Source organism: Aotus nancymaae, unplaced genomic scaffold (genome assembly GCF_030222135.1).
Source record: "Aotus nancymaae isolate 86718 unplaced genomic scaffold, 86718_ANA_hifiasm-v0.15.2.pri h1tg000004l, whole genome shotgun sequence".
Lineage (NCBI taxonomy): Eukaryota > Metazoa > Chordata > Mammalia > Primates > Aotidae > Aotus > Aotus nancymaae.
The window spans coordinates 60,237,828-60,261,352 of record NW_026988415.1 but is presented as its reverse complement, the minus strand read 5'-3'; positions in this window follow the sequence as shown (position 1 = coordinate 60,261,352).

The following is a 23,525-nucleotide window of genomic DNA, read 5'->3' as shown; positions in this document are numbered from 1 at the left end:
GTGTGCTGCCAGATGTTTTGGAGTTCCATTGTATGTTATTTCTTTCTTTTTGTTTGCTAATTTTTGGATCCTTTTTTCATTCATGATCTTTGTGAGCTTGTTAAATGCCTTGGGGGCAGTCTTTTTTGAGTTATATCTGTATGGTGTTCTATAACCCTCTTGTACTTGGATATTGATATTACTTCTCTAGACTGGGGAACGTTTTTCTTATTATCCCTTTCTATAAACTTTCCACCTAAACTCTTCCTCTACCTCATCATTAAGGCCAAAACACTTTTTAATTGGGTTATTTGCTTTTTGTTTGTCGAAGTTCTTTTTAGATTCTGAATAGTAGATCTTTGTCAGATGGATAGTTTGCAAATTTTTTTTTACATTCTATAGGCAGTCTGTTTTCTCTTTTGATAGTTTCTCTTTCTGTGAAGAAACTCCTAGTATAATTAGGTCCTACTTTTCAATTTTTTCTTCTTGTTGCAATTGCTTTTGAGGACTCAGCCAAGGATTCTTCACCAAGGCCGATATTAAGAAGGATATTTTCTAAATTGTCTTCCAGAAATTTTATAGTTTGAAGTCTAATATTTATGTATCTAATTTATCCTAACTTAATTTTTGCATATGATGGAAGGTAGGGGTCGAATTTTATTATTCTACATATGCCTAGGCAGTTATTCTTGAACCATTTATTGAATAGGAACTTTTTTTTCTACAGTGTCTATTTTTGACAATTTATTGAAGATCAGATAGTTGTAAGTGTGCAGCTTTATTTCTGGGTCCTCTATTTTGCTTCCTTGGTCTACATGCTTGTTTCTATACCAGTACTATGCTGTTTTGGTTACAGTTACTTTGTAGTATAGTTTGAAGTCAGGTAATGTAATGTCTATGGCTTTGTTCTTTTTACATAGAATTGTTTTGGCTATTTGGATGATTTGTTGGTTACACATGAATTTTAGAATAGTTTTTTTTAAATCTGTGAAAATTGATATTGGTAAATTGATAGGAATAGGGTTGAATATGTAGATTTCTTTGTGTACTGTGGCTATTTTAGCCATATTGATGCTTCCTATCTATGAACATAAAATATTTCTCCATTTGTTTGTGTCATCTCTGATTTCTTTCAGCAGTATTTTGTAATTCTTATTGTAGAGATCTTTAACCTCCCTTTATTTCTGTTTTCCTAGGCATTATCTTCTTTTTGTGCTTGTTGTAAATGATACTGTGTTCTTAATTTGGCTCTCAGCTTGAATACTATTGGGGTATAGAAATGCCACTTTTTTAACATTGGTTTTGTATCCTTTAATCTTTACTAAAGTTGTTTGTCAGTTCTAAGAGCCTTTTTCTAGGGTCTTTAGGGTTTTCTATGTATAAAATTATATTACCAGTAAAGACAGATACTTTGATTTTTTTCTTTTCCTATTTGGATGTCTTTTAATTCTCTTGCCTGCAGTATCTGGCTTGGATTTCTAATACTATGTAGAATAGAATTTGTGAGAGTGAGCATCTTTGTCTTGGTCCACTTCTAAAGGGGAAGGTTTTCATCTGTTAACCATTCAGTATGATTTCAGCTGTAGGTTTTTCATAGATGAGCTTAATATTTTGAGGTATGTTCTTTCAGTGCCTATTTTGCTGAGGCTTTTTAACATGAGAAGATGTTAAATTGTATGGACTTTTCCTGCACCTATTGAGATGGTCATATGGTTTTTGTTGTTCTACCAAAAAGTCATATCCACCAATATAGTCATTATAGCTCTATTCACAATACCAAAGACATGGAATCAACCCAGGTGCCATTAAATCTGGATTGGATAAATACAATGAGGTACCTGTACATCATGGACTACTATGCAATCACATGAAAGAACAAAATGTTCTTTGAAGCAGCATGTATGGCATTGGCAGACATAATCATAAGCAAATTAATACAAGAAGAGAAAACCAAATATTGTATATTCTCACTTATAAGCCAGATCTAAGCATTGAGTATACATGGACATAAAGATGAGAATAATAGACCATGGGGAATATAGGAGGGTGAGATAAAAGGAAAAAGGCTGAAAAACTACCTATTGAGAACTATACTCACTTACCAGGAAGAGAGATTCATTTGTACCTCAAAACTCAACATTATGCCATATACTTTTATATAAAAGTTGCACATGTAACCCCTGAACATATAATATAAGCTGAATAAAACTCTAACTGAACACTTAGTTCTGTAAATGGGAAAAAATGTAACTTGATTTAAAAAGAAAAAAATAAAGTAATGATTAAAATGACAATTTGCAAAAAGATAAAAAGCATTATGAAGTTGAAAAGAAAACAACACTATTGGATATCAAAGTAAAATACCTTAATGCAAATAATAAATAAATCATCTAAAAATATGTCAGAAATTTTACTATTTGAGAGTACTAAAAAATAATCACCAGTCTAGAGTCACATACCCAGAAAAAGGTTATAAATCACAACTTAAGGTGATTTATTATATTTATATATATTTATAAACAATTTAGGTTTATAAACATCTTAGACAAACAAAATCTAAAAGACCTTACTATCAGACCAGAAATAAACACTAATTTGAATTATTTATGCAGAAAGATGTTGATCCTTGATGGAAGAAGCACAGAGACATAAGAGAAAAACAACAAGAATGGAGCATAAATATGTGGTAAAATCTCAAAAAAGAAAATGCAACAAAAACAAAAATAAATAGATATGATATAATTAAACTCAAAAACTTCTGCACAACAAAAGAAATAATCAGCAGTCAACCAACAGAATGGGAGAAAATAAACTAAGCATCTAACAAAAGACTAATATCCAGAATATACAAGAAACTCTTACAAATCAATTGAAAATAAAACAAACAATCTTATCAAAATATGGGCAAATGGCATGAATATACAATTCTCAAAAGAAGATATTCGAATGCCCAACAAACATATTTTTAAAATGCTCAGCATCACTAATAATCAGGGAAATGCAAATAAAAACCACCATGCAATACCACCCTACTCCTGCAAGAATGGCCATAATTTAAAGATTAAAAAAATACATTTTGTCATGGATGTGACCAAAAGCAAACACTTTTACACTGCTGGAGGAAATACAAACTAGTACAACCATTATGGAAAATAGTATGGATATTTCTTAAAGAACTAAAAGTAGAATTACAGTTTGATCCAGCAATCCCACTACTAGATATCAACCCAGAGAAAAAGAAGGCGTTATATGAAAAAGGCACCTGTACACACACGTTTATAGCATCGCAATTTGCAATTGCAAAAATATAGAACCAGCCTAAATATCCATCAACCAATGAGTGGACAAAGAAAATATGATATATATACATCATGTACTACTACTCAGCCATAAAAAATAATGAAATTTGCAGCAACCTAGATGGACTTGGAGAACATTCTTCTAAGTGAAGTAACTCAGGAATTAAAAAACAAATATTATATAGTCTCACTGATAAGTGGAAGCTAACACCATGCAATAGCATAAAAATAATATAATGGACTTTGGGGACTTGGGGGAAATGGTGAGAGTGGGTTGAAAAATAAGAGAGTACACATTGGGTACAGCATACACGGCTCACATGATGGGTGCACAAAAATCCCAGATATCACTACTAAGGAACTTATTTATGTAACCAAAAACCACCTGTTTAAATTACTGTTTAAACACCTGTTTAAAAAACCAAGGACTAAAAAATAGAGAATCAACAAGAATGTAGGTGATAAATAAGTGGGAACAATCTCAATGAACATTTACTGTATGAATCAATAAGATGCTGGGGCTTCAAATACATTTTTTAGGTAAAACATATGGCACAGTACCATAAGAGAGAAGAAGTAGATAAATAGAATTGAAGTGTTTTTCACATCTTTGCATTTTTGAAAATCAGTGACATGTTTTAACATCTAGGGTATAACTCCTAGAACATTAGTAAAATGACTTATAATTAAAAAGATAACAGAGGGAGAAAAATGGAATAATAAAAATGATTAATCAGAAAGAAGGCAACAAAGGAAAAGAAGACAAATGTATATAGTATGTAGAGCAAATAGAAAGCTAATGGTATAATCTCCAATATGTTAGTAACTACATTAAATATAAATACACTAAAACTTTAATTAGAAGACAAAAATAGACAGGATTTTTAAGTAACATTTTTGTGGATTACAAGATATATAGATTAAATACAGGGCTACTGAAGGATTGGAAGCAAAGGGACAAAAGAAGATATGCCATACAAGTAAAATTTTTAAAACGTGGTGTAATTATACATATATACATATATGATGTATATTTTAAAGCAAAAAACATTACAATAAAACATCAAAAAGAAATCACCATGAAGATTTGAAAATATTTCATCCTGAATGATAAAAATATGATGTAGTGAACATATGTAAGGCAGTTTTACTTGTACATAGAGGGGATTCATAGCTATCAATGTATTCAGTAGAAAAGAAGAAGAGTTGAAAATTAATGATTTAAGCAATCATCTCAATGTTTGTGTAATAGTAAGAACTAAATCCAAAATAAATGCAGCAAGAAAAGCATAATATAAATTCAGAAATTAATGAAATAGTAATGAAATAGAAAACTATAAAGAGGGTTAAAAACATTAATTTTATTTTATTTAAAAGTAATAATAGTAATAGTGCTAATCACTGAATACTTTTTTTTAAAAGAAAACAAACACACAAATACACTATCAGAAATGAAAAGGAAGACACTGCTAGAGATCCTGCATTCATAAAGTTGTCATAATACTCTTTTATCCCTTTTATGCCAAAAATTGGCAATGTACATGAAATTAAAAAGTTCCAAAAAACTTATGAAAATTGGCATACACAAAAAAAGAAAATTTGAATTTCCATGTGTATTAATGTCTTCCTCCTTACGTCTCCTGTGTACACCAATAAATATTGACATCACCTGGGATCTTGTTAGAAGGGCAGAATGCTGAGGTCTCACACCAATCTACTAAATCAGTATCTAAATTTTAACAAGGTCCTCTGCTGCTCCATATACACATCAATCTTAAGGAAACATTATATTAAACAAATTTAATCCATTAATTATATATCTCCACAAAAAGATACATTTGCCAATATAATTTTATTTATGAAACATTAAAAACACTAAAGAAATAGATAGTGCTAACCCTCTACAAACTCCGTCAGATTATAGAAAATGGGAGAATATTTTCCAAATATAAAACCATTTTAACTTTGAGGAATGGACTTGCATTAGTAACATTGTTATTTTCAGTCATTGACTGGGAGAAGCTCCTGAGAAACATGACCTCAATTTTTAAAGGATGATTGCTTTCAGAGTGTAGCAACTGAGACTGATTGTCGGTCATGCTTTCTAAAGTAGGAACTCTTAGAAAAGTGTTCTCATGTTTGCCATAGAGTAGCTATAGGCAAAAACAATAGTCCTCAGAGAGCAAGGACTTCGCCTTGCATCTACCACAGTGAGCAATTAATGTTACAACGTTTTCATATAAAGATTGAAGATTAATTTTCTTTCTTGCTAACAGATATGCCCTATGAAGTGGTCCATTAACCTTCTCTAGTACCCTGATTTTTCAGAAATCCTTGGCTTTGGCAATTCTGTTTAACTGATAGAATCAGGAGCTAGAAATCAGTGCCACTTCCTCTCATACAATGGCATGACTTTGCTGAATCAGCCTTGGGTGGGAAACAGGAAGTAGGAGTAGAATTAACCCCTTTGTTGAAATAAAACACAATATTTCTCAGGTCTATTAGCGTCATTGACTGTCAACCAAAGAGGTTCCCAGAATGTAAATAACATACATTATAGCTACGTATTCCTGCCATAACTTTGTTATTCTCTACACATGCCTTGTGGAATTTGTGTTCAATGTAAATAAGGATGCCTTCTTTTCATTTTCCAATTCTGGGTTTACCTTGGATTGGTTCTTTGGATAGTGTCTCAAGCTTAACCAAGGAGAACTTCTCTGGGTCACTTTCCTTATGAGCATAAAGCACTTTATTTTTGTTCTTAGTCAAAAAATATTAGAAAGGGAAATAAACTGACTGAAATATGTTCCAGTTGGATATATGGTACAATTTTTTTTACTTATGTGTCTAGTAATGATGTTTCTTCTTATAAAATACACCTGAATATGTAAGCACTGTAATAAAAAAATATACCCAATAAATCAGAAAAAAGTAGGATTGTAAAAATACCTGGTAAGTGTGGAAACTGTCAGTTTCTCTCATTTTGAGAGAAACATCTGACATCTTTCAATAACATCTGAAAGGTATGAGTCAGATTCTAGATGTTTTTTGAGCATTATAAACCTAATAAATTGTAAAGACAGCCTCAATCAGCAATAACTGCAGCAGTATACCCTAGATTTGTTGGCAGTTGAAACTTACCAACCCAGTTTATTATTGTCTACATTACTGTGTGTCAAAAAGTTGGAAACGGATAAGCAATTCAGTAATAATGGGGAATATGACTTAGTCTGGTAAGACTTCATGTCTGTATCGAATAAAATACTTGATTGGGAAGAAGAAAGTCAGAGTCTAGAGCTATTCACATTTTCAGTTTTATATACCTAATTAATTCTGGATAATTTCTTAACTATTATGCCCTCTCAGTTTTCTTACTTGTAAATGAAAATATCACTATCAACAGTGGAGGCTTTTTTAGGGAAAGTTGTGAAGTAGAAGTATGTCATTTCAGCTAGAAGGGACCCAAGAAATTAGGTAGTCATTTATCAGATGAAGAAACTCAATTTCAGAAGTAAAGTGATTTGTTCAAGGTCTGAAAAGTTGTAAATTGCAAAGAAAGTAGTAGAGGCCAGGTCTTTCGACTACAACTTACAATATAGTGCTCTTGCCTACCACCAGGTAAGTAATTTGTCATCATTTTCTTTCTTTTGAAACCCTCTATGTAATTGTAAACTTTGCTCTTAGGTACTGCCCTAGCTACACAGAGCTTCCCAAGGAAGCACATCACCTAAACTTACTCCATTGTGCACAAAGCAAGACACTTTCTTTGGTAATCTGTCCTTGTACTTATCTCTTCCCACTTCGATTAAAATGTTCTGGTGCCCCATCAACTTTGGGCTCTTCATTTCAATTCTAAAATGATAACTGGTAATCTGAAACAATCTAACATTGTTCTAGAAGAAGGAATCTAATCCAAAAGAATAATTCCAAAGAAATAAGTTTTGAGGCAAGCCACTGGGAAAGATATCTTAGAGTAGGTGGGTTTTGTGAAATTCCAAAAATGACTCTATGCAATATCCCCTTTCTCATTTCACTTGACATATTCAATCCATATTGTTCTGCCTAGCTCAATAAAAAATATTTTTTTAACTTTTTTATCCTTAATCCTTTTATCTAAAATGCATTTTCTTTTGAAAAATATATTACTCATTTATATAACAGTTGTGGTTGGCCTATTTAAATGTTTTAACAACATTAATGTCTTCTATATGGTGAGAGATTGCTTATATATTTCTCCTAATGATTGAAATTACCACAGAGAGAATTGATTTTGTTTTCTGATTATTTAAATGCGAGTTTATGTATAGTGAGTTACCACAACCTTGATGGCTATTTACTCAATAAGATAATAATGCTAAAGCATTTAATATATATCTATACATATATTTAAGTAGATTTTATTTGGTGTCATTTTAAAATGCTATTTCAAATTATCTTCTGAATCCTTTCTAGAGATTGAATAATTTTATGTAGAAAAAGCTTTGCAAAGCCTCCATAACATCTGTTCAGTTTGGTTGATTTGAGAGTAAAATATTTCCCATGAACATCTTGAAATAGTTTTAATCTTTTCATTCTTCCCAATTCATAAGGTTACGTAGCTTTAGCTCCAATTTTATCATGCATAGCAAAGAATTTCATGCAATCCGACCTCCATTTCAGACATAGTAAACAATACCAAAACTCAGATGTTTTTTGCTTTCTGTTTTTCTTTTTTCTCTCCCAAGTGTTTTGTGTGTGAGAGAGAGAGAGAGAAAGGAAATACTAAATTACAAAGGCTTTATTTCTCTCAAGGCTAAATTATTTTTTAAATAAAATAATAAAAAGCTACTCTTATTGTGTCATTATATTACCCTCTTTTTTCCTTCTCCTTTCTGAGATCTTCCTCCTTCTCTCTCCTCTTTCTCATTTCTCCTAACTTTCACCAATATTGTCATAACGGTTCTGAAAACATTTACAGAATATTTAGATACTTAGAACATTTAGAGATACTTACATATCCATTCAGACATTACAAATACAAATTCAGAGTTGCCTTGAAATAAGAATAATAATATCTGGCAAATTACTTGAAGATCACATAGCTTCACTTCTCTTTGCATAGCACTGAATCAGTATACCTTCAAAGCGCTATAATTTAGGATTCAAAATTATGGAAATATGGAGAGTTTAGAAGAAGAGTAACATATAAAATTTCTTTTTTTTCTTTTTGTTCAGTTCTATAAATAAAGAAAATAACTTGTTGGGGCCGGCTCCTGACAAAGACTTTGCACTCTATACTTGAAAGTGTTGACACCATACTCTCCCATTCTACTTCTAACTTCCCATTTCCATAACATTAGTTTTTCTTCTTTATTGTTTACATCAACTACAGCTTCATCATGTTAATGCAGTCAGTAAAATAGCCAGAGACCACTTTCCTCCCGGTATCAATTGGTTTGTTAGTTTAATCCTTGCAGAGGTTAGAAAAAAAGTCTCAGTTTCAAAAAACTGGCACACATGGAAAACAACAAGTAAGTAATAAACAATCCTGGAATCTGCAAGATCAAAGAAAAAGACTAGAAATAAATGTATCTATCAAAGCAAAGTAAGAGCTACATCAGTGGGATTTAGTAACAGCCATATCAAAAATATCAACAGAATCATGTTTCTGGCTGTGCAGATAAGCACAACCATCATAGAGCCTAGAGAGGAAATTCAAAGTCTCTGGAAAGAAAATGTAAGAAGTGAAAAAAACTAATCAGAAGCCATAGCTCTTTATCAATCAATCTTCATCTTTGCCTTGAAGGAGAATTAAGAGAGCTTTATCAAAAATATTCTCTTGTGTGATTTCCTGAAAAGTAGATCTACAAATAAAAGACTTCAACCTTCCTCGGTGTCTCTGTTGAGCAAGAAAACAGGTAATGGTTGGATCAGTCAGTCATCTGTGAAGGGCAACACATTCTTCACAGAAAGAAGTCAAGACCTCTACAGCAGTAGTCCTGAAATCATAAGACGCTAATTCAGCCTGTTTCCCAGGTCCCACCCCAAAGGACCTGATTCATTACCATTGGTTTTTAACCCTCGCTGCAAATTACATTATCTGAGGAGTTTAAGAAAAATACTGATACTCATCCTGACCCCGACATATTTAAGATTTAATTGTTAATAGATGGAATTTGGCTACCATTACTTTCCCAAAGCCTCCCAAGTCATTATAGCATACATTCAGGGATGAGGACCAGACTCTTAGGTAGAAGCTAAAAATCTACTTTTAAGATAAGTGTACTTCAAGTGAATCTGATGCATTGACTATACTTTGTATATATAATTACACAAATGTAGATACCCATCATATCACAAATCTGATATTCTAAGCAGTACATGTTTGAAGTGCTCGGTTGTTATAATGATTTAAAGTAGTAGAGTTGATCTAAATCAGCCATCAATCCAGGAATATTTTATTTTCGGAAGTCATATTTCCTTTTTAAATTTCATATTATTACATCAATATAATTTCTGTAACATGCTTAGTAGTTCAAATAACTATATAAACTAAAGACTTATTTAATATTATAAATGGAATTTGTACTATAGAAGAGCACAACTGTTTGTGACCTCTTAATGCTGAGCAATGGAAAAGTGGCTAGTGACTTAACACCTGCTTTCCAAGTGGACATGGTTTCTCAGTTTGAAATATTTTGTCTGTTATAAGTATAATGAAGCCTGCTCTTTTTTTGTTTGTTTGTTTGTTTCCATTGGCCATCTTTTTATTTTCAGCCCATTTGTGTCTTTATAGGGGAAGTTTGTTTCTTGTCAGTGACAGATCAGTGGGTCTTGTTTTTTTTTTTTTTTTTTATCTATTCAGCCACTCTAAATCTTTTGATTGTAGAGTTTAGTCCATCTACATTCAATGTTATTATTGATAAGAAAAGACTTAATTCTTCCATATTGTTATTTGTTTTCTGATTGTTTTATGATATCTTTCTTCTTTTTTTTCTTCCTGTTTTCCTTTAGGGCAAATTATTTTTTATTGATAGGATTTAGTGTCTTTGTGTGTGTCTATGTTTATCCATTGTATATTTTTTTGTTTCATATTATCATGAGGCTTGGAAATTCTATGTTATAATCCATTACTTTAACCTAATAATAACTTAACACTTTACATAAACAAACAAGCAAAAAGAAAACTAATGAAAACTTGTATTAACTTTATCCCCCTCTTTTTAACTTTTTGTTGTTTCTATTTGTGTCTTATTTTACTATGTCTTGAACAGTTGTTGTAGTTATTATTTTTAATTGGTTCATCATTTAGTCTTTCCACTTAGGATAAGATTAGTTTACACAGAATAGTTACAGTGTCATAATATTCTGTGTTTTTCTGTGTACTTACTATTACAAGTAGGTTTTACACATTCCAGTTATTATTTATTGCTCATTAATGTCCTTTACATTCTGATTAATGTACTCCCTTTAACATCTCCTGTAGGATGGATCTAGTATTAATAAACTCCCTCAGCTTTTGTTTGTCTGGAAATGTCTTTATTTTTTCTTCGTTTTTAAAGTTATTTTCAAGTGATATACTATTTTAAGGTAAAAGGGGTTTTTTTTTTTTCAACATTTTAAATATGCCATGCCATTCTCTCCTGGCCTGTAATGTTTCAACTAAAAAGTCTGCTGCCAGATAGATTGGAGCTTCATAGTGTATAATTTGTTTCCTTTCTCTTCCTGCTTTAGTATTTTTCTTTATTTTAATCTCTGAGAGTTTGACCATGAAATGCCTTGAGGCAGTCTTCTTTGAGTCAAATCTGCCTGATGTTCTATAATCTTCTTGTATTTGAACTTTGATATTTTTCTCTAGATTTTGGAAGTCCCTTGTTATTATCCTTTTGAATAAACATTCTACCCCTACCTTTTTCTCTACCTCCTCTATATGGGCAATAACTCTTAGATATGCCCCTTACAGACTATTTTTTAGATTCTGTAGGCATGCTGTATTACTTTTATTCTTTTTTTCTTTTGTCTCCTATGACTGTGTCTTTTCAAATAACCTGTTTTCAAGCTCACTAATTTTTGCTTCTGCATGATCAATTCTGTTATTAAAGAATTCTGATGCATTTTTCAGTATGCTAATTGCATTTTCAGCTCCAGAATTTTTGCTTGATTCTTTCTAATTATTTTAATCTTTTTGTTAAATTTAACTGGTAGAATACTGAATTTTTTCTCCGTGTTATCTCGAATTTCTTTGAGTTTTCTCAATACACCTATTTTGAATGCTCTATCTCAAAGGTCACATATCATTGGTTCTCCAGGATTTGTCTCTGGTAGCTTATTTAGTTCAATTGATGAGATCATGTTTTCCTGTATGGTGCTGATACATTAGTAGATGTCCTTCAGTGTCTGAACATTAAATAAATTGGTATTTATTTAAGTGTTCTCTCTCTGGGCTTATTTGTAATTGTCCTTCTTAGTAAGGCTTTCCAGATATTTGAAAGGACTTGGGTGATGTGATCTGATCTAAGATATTTTTGCTTTAAGGGGAACTCCAAGCCTAGTAATACTGTGGTTGTTGCAGACTCACTACTGCCTTGATAGTCTTGGACAGAATCCAAGAAAATTCTCTGGATTGCCAGGCAGAAATTCTTGTTCTTTTTTTCCATTGTCCAAAACAAAGTTTCTCTCTTTTTTTCTGAGTTACCTAAATCTGGATGTGGAGTGACACAATCACTCCTGTGATCACAACAACTATGAATTGACTGAAATAGACCTATGCCAGCACAGCACTGGGTCTCACCTAAGACCTGATATAACCACTTCCTACTGCCTATGTTTGCTCGGAAACCAAGGGCTCTACAGTCATAAGGTGGCAAAGCCAACCAGGCCTGTATATTTTCCTTTTGGGCAGTAAAGTCTTCCAGGCTCCAAGTGGGTCCAGAATTGCCATCTAGGTGTCAAGGACTAGAGTCAAAAACCTTAGAAGTCTACTTTGTATTCTACTGAATGTTGTCTGAGCTGGCACTCAAACAACAACATACAGTCCTTGTCACTCTTTGCTCTTCTTTTCAAAGGCAGAAGAGCCTCACCCCATGGCCACAGTCACCCGTGGCCATCAGGAGTACTGCCAAACTAGCACTAATATTTCCTTAAGTCATAAGGTCTTTTAAGTCAGCTTGTGGTGAATGCTGCCTGGCCAGTGATTCACTCTTCAAGGCATTGGGCTCCTCTCTGGCCCAGGGTGGGTCCAGAAATGTCATCAAAGTGTCAATTCTTAAAACCTGGAACCTAAAATATTCCCTTGGTGTTCTACCTTGCTTTGGCCATGTTGTTACCTAAAGTGCAAGACAAAGTCCCTTTTACTTTTCCCTCTGCTTTTCTCAAGAAGAAGTTTTTCCCTATAGCCACCCCAGCTAGTTGTGTGCTGAGTCTCACCTGAAGCCAGCAAGATACAGAGGCTCACAATGACCCTCAGTTTTGTACCTGGGTACTACTAGTGGTTATTCAGAGCCCAGGGGCTTTTAGTTAGTGGATTATGAATGCTGCAAGAAATAGGTCCTTTCCTTAAAGGCAGCAGGTTTCCTTATGGCCCAGGATGTGTCTAGAAATGTCATCTGTGAGCTTGGGCCTGGAACAGGGGCTTCAGGACTCTGACTCATGGCCTATTTTGATGTGGCTGAGCTGATATCTAAGATGCAAGATAAAGTTCTCCCAACTCTTCTTTGCCTTCTCCTCAAGTTAGTGAAAAGAGTTTCTTTTGAATTCAAGAGCTGTACAGCCTGGAGTTATGGGAGGGGTAATGCCAGCACTCCCTTGGTATGTCGCACCACCCTAGTCCAGTGTCTCTGGGCCTACTTCAGCCATATAACTCACCTAAGAGTTGCAGTCCTTATGGCCTAGACTTCCTTTCAAATTTACTTAGAGGCCAAGAACACTTTGGCTTTGGGTGGCAAGGTTTCCTGGCACTTAAGTTTGAACTGCTAGGATTGGTGATTTCTCTCTGGCTGGAGCTGATTTAAATGCTTTCTCTGTGGGTCGACATCAGCTGAGTTTTTTCTGGTTTTTCTTTCTGTCTAACAGAACAGTAATAAATTCAGAACCTCACATTTTCATAGTTCTCCATCTACTAGAGCCCAGGGATACTCTGCACCAGGCTGCTGCTGCAGAGGGTGAAAGAGGGTTGGTGTTGGCGACTCAGGACAGAATTTTTTTAATCTCTTCAACACCTCTTTAGTAATATGAAGTTAAAACCATGTGCTATGAGTGCACACTTGATTTTTGTTTTTTATGAAGGTGCTTTTTCTGTGCAGATAGTTGTTAACTTTGTGTCCCTGAGTGTGGGAAGAATTGATTGAGCTTTCTATTTTACTGTCTTGCTACTGAGAATATCATTAATAGAGTCTTTTGATAAGAAGTCATTTTTAATTTTGATAAAGTCTAGTATTTCAAGCTTTTATTTCTTAAATATTCCTTTCTATATAACATCTAGTAAAACTTTGCCTACCCTAGATTACGAAGAGTTTTTTATGTTTTTATCCAGATGGTTTATAATTTTAGTTTTTACATTTAATTCATAATCCATCTCAAAATACTTTTTCTGTATTATTTTATATTGAAGTGATAGTTTGTTGTATTTGCCATACAAATATTGAATTGTTTTAAACATTGTTTGTGGAAAATAGATTAGATTACATTCTTGACTGGATTGCATGGATTATTTTGTCAAAAATTGTATTACTGTATAAGTGTAAAACTGTTTCCAGCCAGTGTTCCCTGTTTTATTACCTATTAGTCAATTTTTATGCCAGTATCACACTGTTTTGATATTGAAAATTTAAATTAAGTCCTGAAGTCTGATAGTAAATAAAATTTCTACCTTTAGAATGACTCATTTGGCAGGAACTGAACTCAGCTATGAATCAAGTAAACCTGATAAATATCTACAAAACTCTTTACCTCCCACCAAAAAAAAAAAACCAGAATATACATTTTTTTCTCATTGCCACATGGCATTTACTCTAAAATTGATCACATAATCAGAAATAAAACACTCCTCAGCAAATGCAAAAGAACAATCTCTTAGACAACAACATAATCAAATTACAACTCAAGATTAAGAAATTCACTCAAAATCAGACTACACAGAAATCCAACAACCTGCACCCGAATGACTCTTGGGTAAATAATAACATTAAGACAGAAATCAAGAAGTTCATTGAAACTAATGATAACAAAGACACATGTACCAGAATCTCTGGGATACATACAGCTAAAGCAGGGTTAAGTGGAAATTTTATAGCACTAACCGTTCACATCAAAAAGCTATAAATATCTCAAGTTAACAATCTAACATCACAACTAAAAGAGAGAACCAAGAGTAAACAAACCCCAAAGCTAACAGAAGACAAGAAATAATGAAGTTCAGAGCAGAACTAAAGGAGACAGAGACACAAAAAACCACTTCAAAAAATCAACACATTGAGGAGAGGGTTTTTTAAAAAAAATTAAAATTAAAAAATACATAGACCACTAGCTAGACTAATGAAAAAATAATAATCAAATAAACACAATCATAAATGGTAAGTGGGATATTACCACTGACCCCACAGAAATACATACAAACATCTGAGAAAACTATAAACTCCTCTATAAAAACAAACTATAAAATCTGGAAGAAATGGATAAATTCCTAGAAACATGCACTCTCCTAAGACTGAACCAGGAAGAAATTAAATCCCTGAATAGGCCAATAACAAGTTCTGAAATTGAGGCAATAATAAATAGCCTACCCACCAAAAGAAGCCCAGGACCAGATGGATTCACAGCTGAATTCTACTAGAGGTACAAAAAGGAGCTGGTACCATTTGTACTGAAACTGTTCCAAACAATTGAAAAGGAGGGACTCCTTTCTAACTCATTCTATGAGGTCAGCATCATCCTGATAACCATACTTGGCAGAGGTACAAAAAAAAAAAAAAAAAAAAAAAAAAAAAAAAAAAAAAAAAAACAACTTTAGGTCAATATCTCTGATGAACATTGATGCAAAAATCCTCAATTAAATACTGGTGAACTGAATCCAGCAGCATATCAAAAAGATTATTTACCATGCTCATGTTGGCTTCATCCTGAGGATGAAAGTTTAGTTTAACATACACAAATCAATAAAAATAATTCATCACATAAACACAACCAATGACAAAAGCCACACAATTATCTCAATAGATGCAGAAAAAGCCCTCAGTAAAATTCAACATCCCTCTATGATAAAAACTCTCAATAAACTAGTTATTGAAATAATAGATCTCAAAATTATAAGAGACATATAAGACAAACCCATAACCAGTATCATAATCAATGGTCAAAAGCTTAAAGCATTCCCCTTGAAAACCGGCACAACACAATGATGTTCTCTCTCACCAGTCCTATTCAACATAGTATTGGAAGTTCTGGTCAGGGCAATGAGGCAAGAGAAAGAAGTAAAGCATATTCAATTAGAAAGAAAGAAAATCAAATTATCTTTGTTTACAGATTACATCATCCTGCATCTAGAAAACCTCATTGTCTCAGCCCAAAAGCTTGTTAAGCTGATAAGCAACTTCAGCAGTCTTAGGATATAAAATCAATCTGCAAAAATTGCTAGCATTCCTACATGCCAGCAGGCAAGCAGAGAGCAAAATCATGAGTGAACTCCCATTCACAATATCCACACACACAAAAAAACTTAGGAATATAGCCAGCAAAAGAAGTGAAGGACTTTATTAAGGTGAGCTACAAACCATTATGCAAAGAAATAAAAAAGGATATGAAAATCTCCTGAAACTGATAAGCAACTTCAGCAAAGTCTCAGAATACAAAATAAATATGCAGAAATCACAAGTGTTTCTATACACCAATAACAGACAGAGAGCCAAACCAAAAGTGAACTCCCATTCACAATTGCTACAAAGAGAATAAAATATCTAGGAATACAACTAACAAAGGATGTAAAGACCTCTTCAAGGAGAACTACAAGGAAATAAGACAAGACACAAACAGATGGAGAAACATTCCATGCTCATGGTTGGGAAGAATTAACATCTTGAAAATGGCGAAACTTCCCAAAGTAATTTATAGATTCAACGCTATCCCTATCAAGTTACCAATGACCTTCTTCACAGAACTTGAAAAAATCACTTCAAACTTCATATGGAATCAAAAGAAAGCCCACATAGCCAAAACAATCCTAAGCAAAGGGAACAAAGCTGGAGGCATCACGTTGCCTGACTTCAAACTGTACTACAAGGCCACAGTAACCAAAACAGCATGGTACTGGTGTCAAAACAGAGACTTAGACGAATGAAACAGAACAGAGGCCTCAGAAGCAACATCACACATCTACAACCATCTGATCTTTGAGAAACCTGAGAAAAACAAGCAATGGGGAAAAGATGCCCTGTTTAATAAATAGTGTTGGGAAAACTGGCTAGCCATGTGCAGAAAGCAGAAACTGGACCCCTTCCTGACACTTTACGCTAAAATTAACTTCAGATCTATTAAAGATCTAAACATAAGACCTAAAGCCATAAAAACCCTAGAACATAACCTAGGCAAAACCATCCAGGACATAGGCACGGGCAGGGACTTCATGGCTAAAACACCAAAGGCAATGGCAAGTAAAGCGAAAATAGACAAATAGGACCTAATTAAACTCCAGAGTTTCTGTACATCAAAGGAAACAATCATTAGAGTGAACAGGCAACCAACACAATGGGAAAAAATTTTTGCAATCTACCCATCTCACAAAGGGTGAATATCCAGAATCTACAAAGAACTAAAACAGATTTACAAGAAAAAAACAAACAAACCCATTCAAAAGTGGATGAAGGATATGAACAGACATTTTACAAAAGAAGATGTCTATGAAGCTAACAAACATGAAAAAATGCTCATCATCACTGGTCATTAGAGAAATGCAAATCAAAACCACATTGAGATACCATCTCACACCAGTTAGAATGGTGATCATTAAAAAATCTGGAGACAACAGATGCTGGAGAGGATGTGGAGAAGTGTAAATTAGTTCAACCATTGTGGAAGCAATTCCTCAAGGACCTAGAAATAAAAATAGGATTTGACCCAGCAATTCCATTACTGGGTATATACCCAAAGAATTATAAATTGTTCTATTATAAAGACACATACATAAGTATGTTCATTGCAGCACTGTTTACAATAGCAAAGACCTGGAACCAACGCAAATGCCCATCATCGATAGACTGGATAAAGAAAATGTGGCACATATACCATGGAATACTACACAGCCATAAAAAATGGTGAGTTTGTGTCCTTTGTAGGGACATGGATGAATCTGGAAACCATCATTCTCAGCAAACTGACACAAGAACAGAAAAGCAAGCACCATATGTTATCACTCATAGGTGGATGTTGAACAATTAGAACATGTAGACACGGGGAAGGGAGCATCACACACTGTGGTCAGTAGGTGGGGCTATGGGAGAGACAGCATGGGTGGTGAGGGTGGGGAGGGATAATTAGGGGAGAAATACCAGATATAGGTGATTGGAGGATGAAGGCAACAAGCCACCTTGCCATGTATGTACCTATGCAACAATCCTCCATGATCTGCATATGTACCCCAGAACCTAAAGTACAATAAAAAAAAAGGTATGAACAAATGTAAAAACATTTTATGCTCATGGATAGGAAAAACCGATACCAGGAAAATATCCATAATGTATAAAGTAATTTGTAGATTCAGTGCTATTTCCATTAAATTTCCATTGACATTCTCCACAGAATTAGAAAAATCTATTTTAAAGTTCATGTGAAAAATAACAAAAGCCCAATGAGTCAAGATAATTCTAAGCAAAAAGTACAAAGCTAAAGGCATTATGCTACCCAACTTCTAACTATACTACAAGACTATAGTAACCAAAACAGAATGGTACTTGTACAAAAACAGACACATAGACCAATGGAACAGCATAGAGAAGTCAGAAATAATACTGTATACCTACAACTGTTGTAGGAAAATCCAGGTTTTTGTCTTGACCAGGAAAGATTAGACTAGCAGATGCTATGAAGGAATTTATTGGGCCAAAAAGAAAAAAGAAAAAATTTCAGCAGAGCAAGAGGGAAGGCTGTTAACCAACTCCTACACCAGGACACAGGAACTTAAGAGGCCGGGCTCCTCCCCTCTGAAAACAGCACAAACTTTCATCTCTCCACCCCATTCTTCCAGTGCACAGGTCAGCCAGGGGTTCTCCAGGGAACCCTTTATACTTGGCTATCTCATTTCCCATCTAAAGTGCATCTAATGACCATTAGAATGAGGATAAGGATAAGGATGAAGACCAATCTTAACTGCTTCCGCTAACAGGGGTGCTGTTTGGGGAAAATGGCAGTTAGAGCTCCCTCAGAGGTCTATCTAAGGGTCGCTGGCAGAGGGAGCCATTTTCCATGGCTTTGGTTGCATGACCATTTGGAGTTTGATGATCTAAAGGTGAGAAGAGACAGACTGGGTTATTAGAAAACATGTATCACAATAAAACAAAACAAAACAAAGGGGAGGTGAGGAGAGCTCAAAGATTCTGAGGCCTTTTACCAGTTTGTACAGAGAGATGCGGGCCAAAAGCCTGACTGATAAAAAATAAAAAAATAAAAAAATTGCTCTTTCACTGGCATGTCAGGCTTCTGGTTTCCCATTCCCTTAGCTCAACCCTAAGCCAACCAGTTTATGGTTTGAGGAAGTAAACTTTCCCAGTTTGGAGGATGCATTTGAGGAGAGTGTTCTATAGTATGGAGACACAATTGCCTATTAGTGAAGAGAGGACAGAGGAGGAAAAAGGAAAAAAATGATTTTATTTTCAAAGGAGTCCCAGAGAATCAGGATGCATTCAAAAGGAGTATAAACTGAAGATGAATGGCAATGCATCTGGAAAGAGGGGACCAAATGAGCAATGGGCAAATGCTGAAAGCATGCCCCTTGAAAACTGGCACAAGACAATGATGTCCTCTCTCACCAGTCCTATTCAACATAGTATTGGAATTTCGGGCCAGAGCAGTCAGGCAAGAGAAAGAAATAAAGAGAGGAATTCCCTTCCCTTCCTAGCAAATATCTGGGGTACATGAGGGAGGAAAAGTGAACTGTTCCTCTTTCTTTTCTCCATTCTTATATCCCCAAGTCCCAGCGACCATGACAGAGTGACACCTATAAGTGCCAAAGTGGCTTGCACCAGTGAATCAAGGAGGAATGAGAGAATAGGAATTATCTGCTCTTATCTATGCATCTATTTCCTCTACTTTCAGAAGTTTTGGACTACCCTATACCTTATTTATGCCATGGATACTAGTATGACATTTATCCATGAAATGGAAGGCTTGGCTTAATCAGCAAGAATCAGTCATGCTCACCTGCACTGTGCTTTTTAACCTCTGTTATCATCTGACCCTGGATCCCTTAGATCCAGCTTTCTGTCCTGGGCTTTCACCCAATTGGAATTTAGTTTGGGAAAAAAATGTGTCTCAGGGTGTGTTGCACAGATACCTTATCATAAGCCAAATTCTAAGATGAAGCTGTGGATTTGAGTCCTCCTCCAACAAGGGAGAGAAAGAAAGTTTTGTGACATGCCCAGATAACAGGTGGCTATAATTATGCTTGCTAAAATTTGGATGCATGGTGCTTGGCTTTGGTTACTTCCCTTGGCCTTACTTTTCCAAAGGAAAAAAAAAATCTGATAACGGGCATCCTATTTATTCCATTCACCTGGCAAGATTTCAGAATAATTGCACAGAACTAGAATATTGACGCTGATTTTGAGATTTCCCACACCTCTTGTTCTTTCTGAGTTACAGCCAGAGATTGCTGGCTGGTTCACAGAAACAAGCAGGATTAGTCTAAAAATGTAGGCAAAAACCTAAAAACAATGAATGAGTTTAGAATTTAATGACAAATGTATTATAAGTTTTGGAACATAATTTCTTTCTCTCTAGTCCGCGTTTTTGTTAAATAACAAATCATAATAGGACTAAGTTGTTTGCAAAATAGACTTTACCCTTATACTTGGCCTGATTATTTTCCTAAAGGGCAGCAAAAATAACTATCTTTACACAGGTATTTTAGATTGGCTTTAATGGAACTCTGTTCCACAAGGAATCTCAGATAAGAACTCTTAAAGCTGATTCTGATTCTTGGCAAGATGGCCGAATAGGAACAAAGTAAAGCCCTTCAGACTCAGAGTGGATCTCTCAGCAGAAACGCTACAAGCCAGAAGAGAGTAGTGGGGCAATATTCAACATCTTTAAAGAAAAGGATTTTCAACCCAAATTTTATATCCAGCCAAACTAAGTTTCATATAACTGAAGGAGAAATAAAATCCTTTACAAACAAGCAACTGCCGAGAGATTTTGTCACCACCAGGCCTGCCTTACAAGAGCTCCTGAAGGAAGCACTAAGCATGGAAAGAAACAAACAGTACCAGCCAATGCAAAAACATACCAAATTGTAAAAACCATTGACGTCATGAAGAAACTGGATCTACTAACAAACAAAATTACCAGCTAGAATTATAATGGCAGGATCAAATTCACACATAACAATATTAACCTTAAATGTAAATGGGCTAAATGCCCCAATCAACAGACACAGACTGACAAATTGGATAAAGGGTCAAGATTCATCAGTGTGCTGTGTTCAGGAGACCCATCTCATGGACAAAGAAACACAGAGGCTCAAAATAAACGGATGGAGGAAGATGTACCAAGCAAATGGAAAGCAAAAAAAAAAGCAGTGGTTTCACTGCATGTTCTCACTCATAGACGGGTATTGAACAATGGGAACACATGGACACAGGGAGGGGAGCACTATACACTGGGGTCTGTTGGGGGGAGTGGGGGGGACAGCGGGGGGTGGGGAGTTGGGGAGAGATAGCATGGGGAGAAATGCCAGATATAGGTGAAGGGGAGGAAGACAGCAAATCACACTGCCACGTATGCACCTATGCAACAACCTTGCATGTTTTTCACATGTACCCCAAAACCTAAAATGCAATAAAATAAATAAATAAATAAATAAATAAATAAAGCAGTGGTTTCAATCCTAGTCTCTGATAAAAACAGATGTTAAACCAACAAAGATCAAAAGAGACAAAGAAGGTCATTACATAATGGTACAGGGATCAATGCAACAAGAAGAGCTAATTATCCTAAATATATATGCACCCAATACAGGAGCACCCAGATACATAAAGCAAGTTCCTAAACACATACAAGGAGACTTAGACTCCCACATAATAATAGTGGGAGACTTTAACACCCCACTGTCAATATAAGACAGGTCAATAAGACAGAAAATTAACAAGGATATCCAGGACTTGAATTCAGATCTGGACCAAGCAGACCTAATAGACATCTAAAGAACTCTCCACCTTAAATCCACAGAATATACAATCTTCTCAGTACCACATCGCATTTATTCTAAAATTGACCACATAATTGGAAATAAAACACTCCTCAGCAAATGTAAAAGAATAGAAATCATAAAAAAAAACTATTTCAGACCGCAGTGCAATCAAATTAGAACTCAGGATTTAAAAACTCACTCAAAACCACAGATATAAAGATGTTTTCTTAAACCAATGAAGACAAAGACACAACATACCAGAATCTCTGGGACACATTTAAATCAGTGGCTAGAGGGAAATTTATAGCAGTAAATGCCCACAAAAGAAAAAAGGAAAGATCTAAAATCAACACCCTAACATTATGATTAAAATAACTAGAGAGGCAAGAACAAACAAATTCAAAAGCTAGCAGAAGACAAGAAATAACTGAGATCAAAGCATAATTGAAGGAGATAGAGACATGAAAAATCCTTCAAAAAAATCAATAAATCCAGGAGCTGGTTTCGTGAAAAGATCAACAAAATAGATAGATCACTAGCCAGCCTAATAAAGAAGGAAAGAGAGAAGAATCAAATAGATGCAATAAAAAACTGAAAAAGGATATCACCACTGATACCACAAAAATACAAACTACTATCAGAGAATACTGTAAACACCTCTATGCAAATAAAACAAAATCTAGAAGAAATGGAAATATTCCTGGAAACTTTCACCCTCCCAAGGCTAAACCAGGAAGAAGTAGAATCCTTGAGTAGACCAATAGCAAGGTCTGAAATTGAGGCAGCAATTAATAACCTACCAATCAAAACAAGTCCAGGACCAGATGAGTACTCAGCCAAATTCTATCAGATGTACAAAGAAGAGCGGGTACCATTTCTTCTGAAACTATTTCAAACAATAGAAAAAGAGGAAATCCTCCCTAACTCATTTTATGAGACCCACATCATACTGACACCAAAACCTGGCAGAGACACAATTAAGAAAGAACATTTCAGGCCAATATCCATGATGAACATTGATGTAAAAATTATCAATAAAATACTGGCAAACTGAATCCAGCAGCACATCAAAAAGCTTATCCATCATCATCAAGTTGGCTTCATCCCTGGGAAGCAAGGCTGGTTCAACATACGCAAATCTGTAAACGTAATCCATCACATAGACAGAACCAATGCCAAAAACCACATGATTATCTCAATAGATGCAGAAAAGGAAGGCCTTTGATAAGACTCAACAGCCCTTTATGTTAATAACTCTCAATAAACTAGGTATCGATGGAACATATCTAAAATAATAAAAGCTATTTATGACAAACCCACAGCCAATATCATAGTGAATGGGCAAAAACTGAAAGCATTCCCTTTGAAAACCAGTACAAGACAAGGATGCTCTCTCTCACCACTCCTATTCAACATAGTATTGGAAGTTCTGGCCAGGGCAATCAGGCAAGAAAAAGAAATAAAGAATATTCAATTAGGAAAAGAGGAAGTCAAATTGTCTCTATTTGCAGATGACATGATTGTGTATTTAGAAGACCCCATCATCTCAGCCCAAAATCTCCTTAAGCTGATAAGCAACTTCAGCAAAGTATCAGGATACAAAATCAATGTGCAAAAATCATAAGCATTCATATACACCAATAACAGACAAACAGAGGACCAAATCATGAGTGAACTCCCATTCACAATTGCTACAAAGAGAATAAAATACCAAGGAATACAATGTAGAAGGGATGTGATGGACCCCTTCAAGGAGAACTACACATCACTGCTCAAGGAAATAAGAGAGGACACAAAGAGATGGAAAAATATTCCATGCTTATGGTTAGGAAGAATCAATATTGTGAAAATGGCCATAATGTGCAACATAATTTATA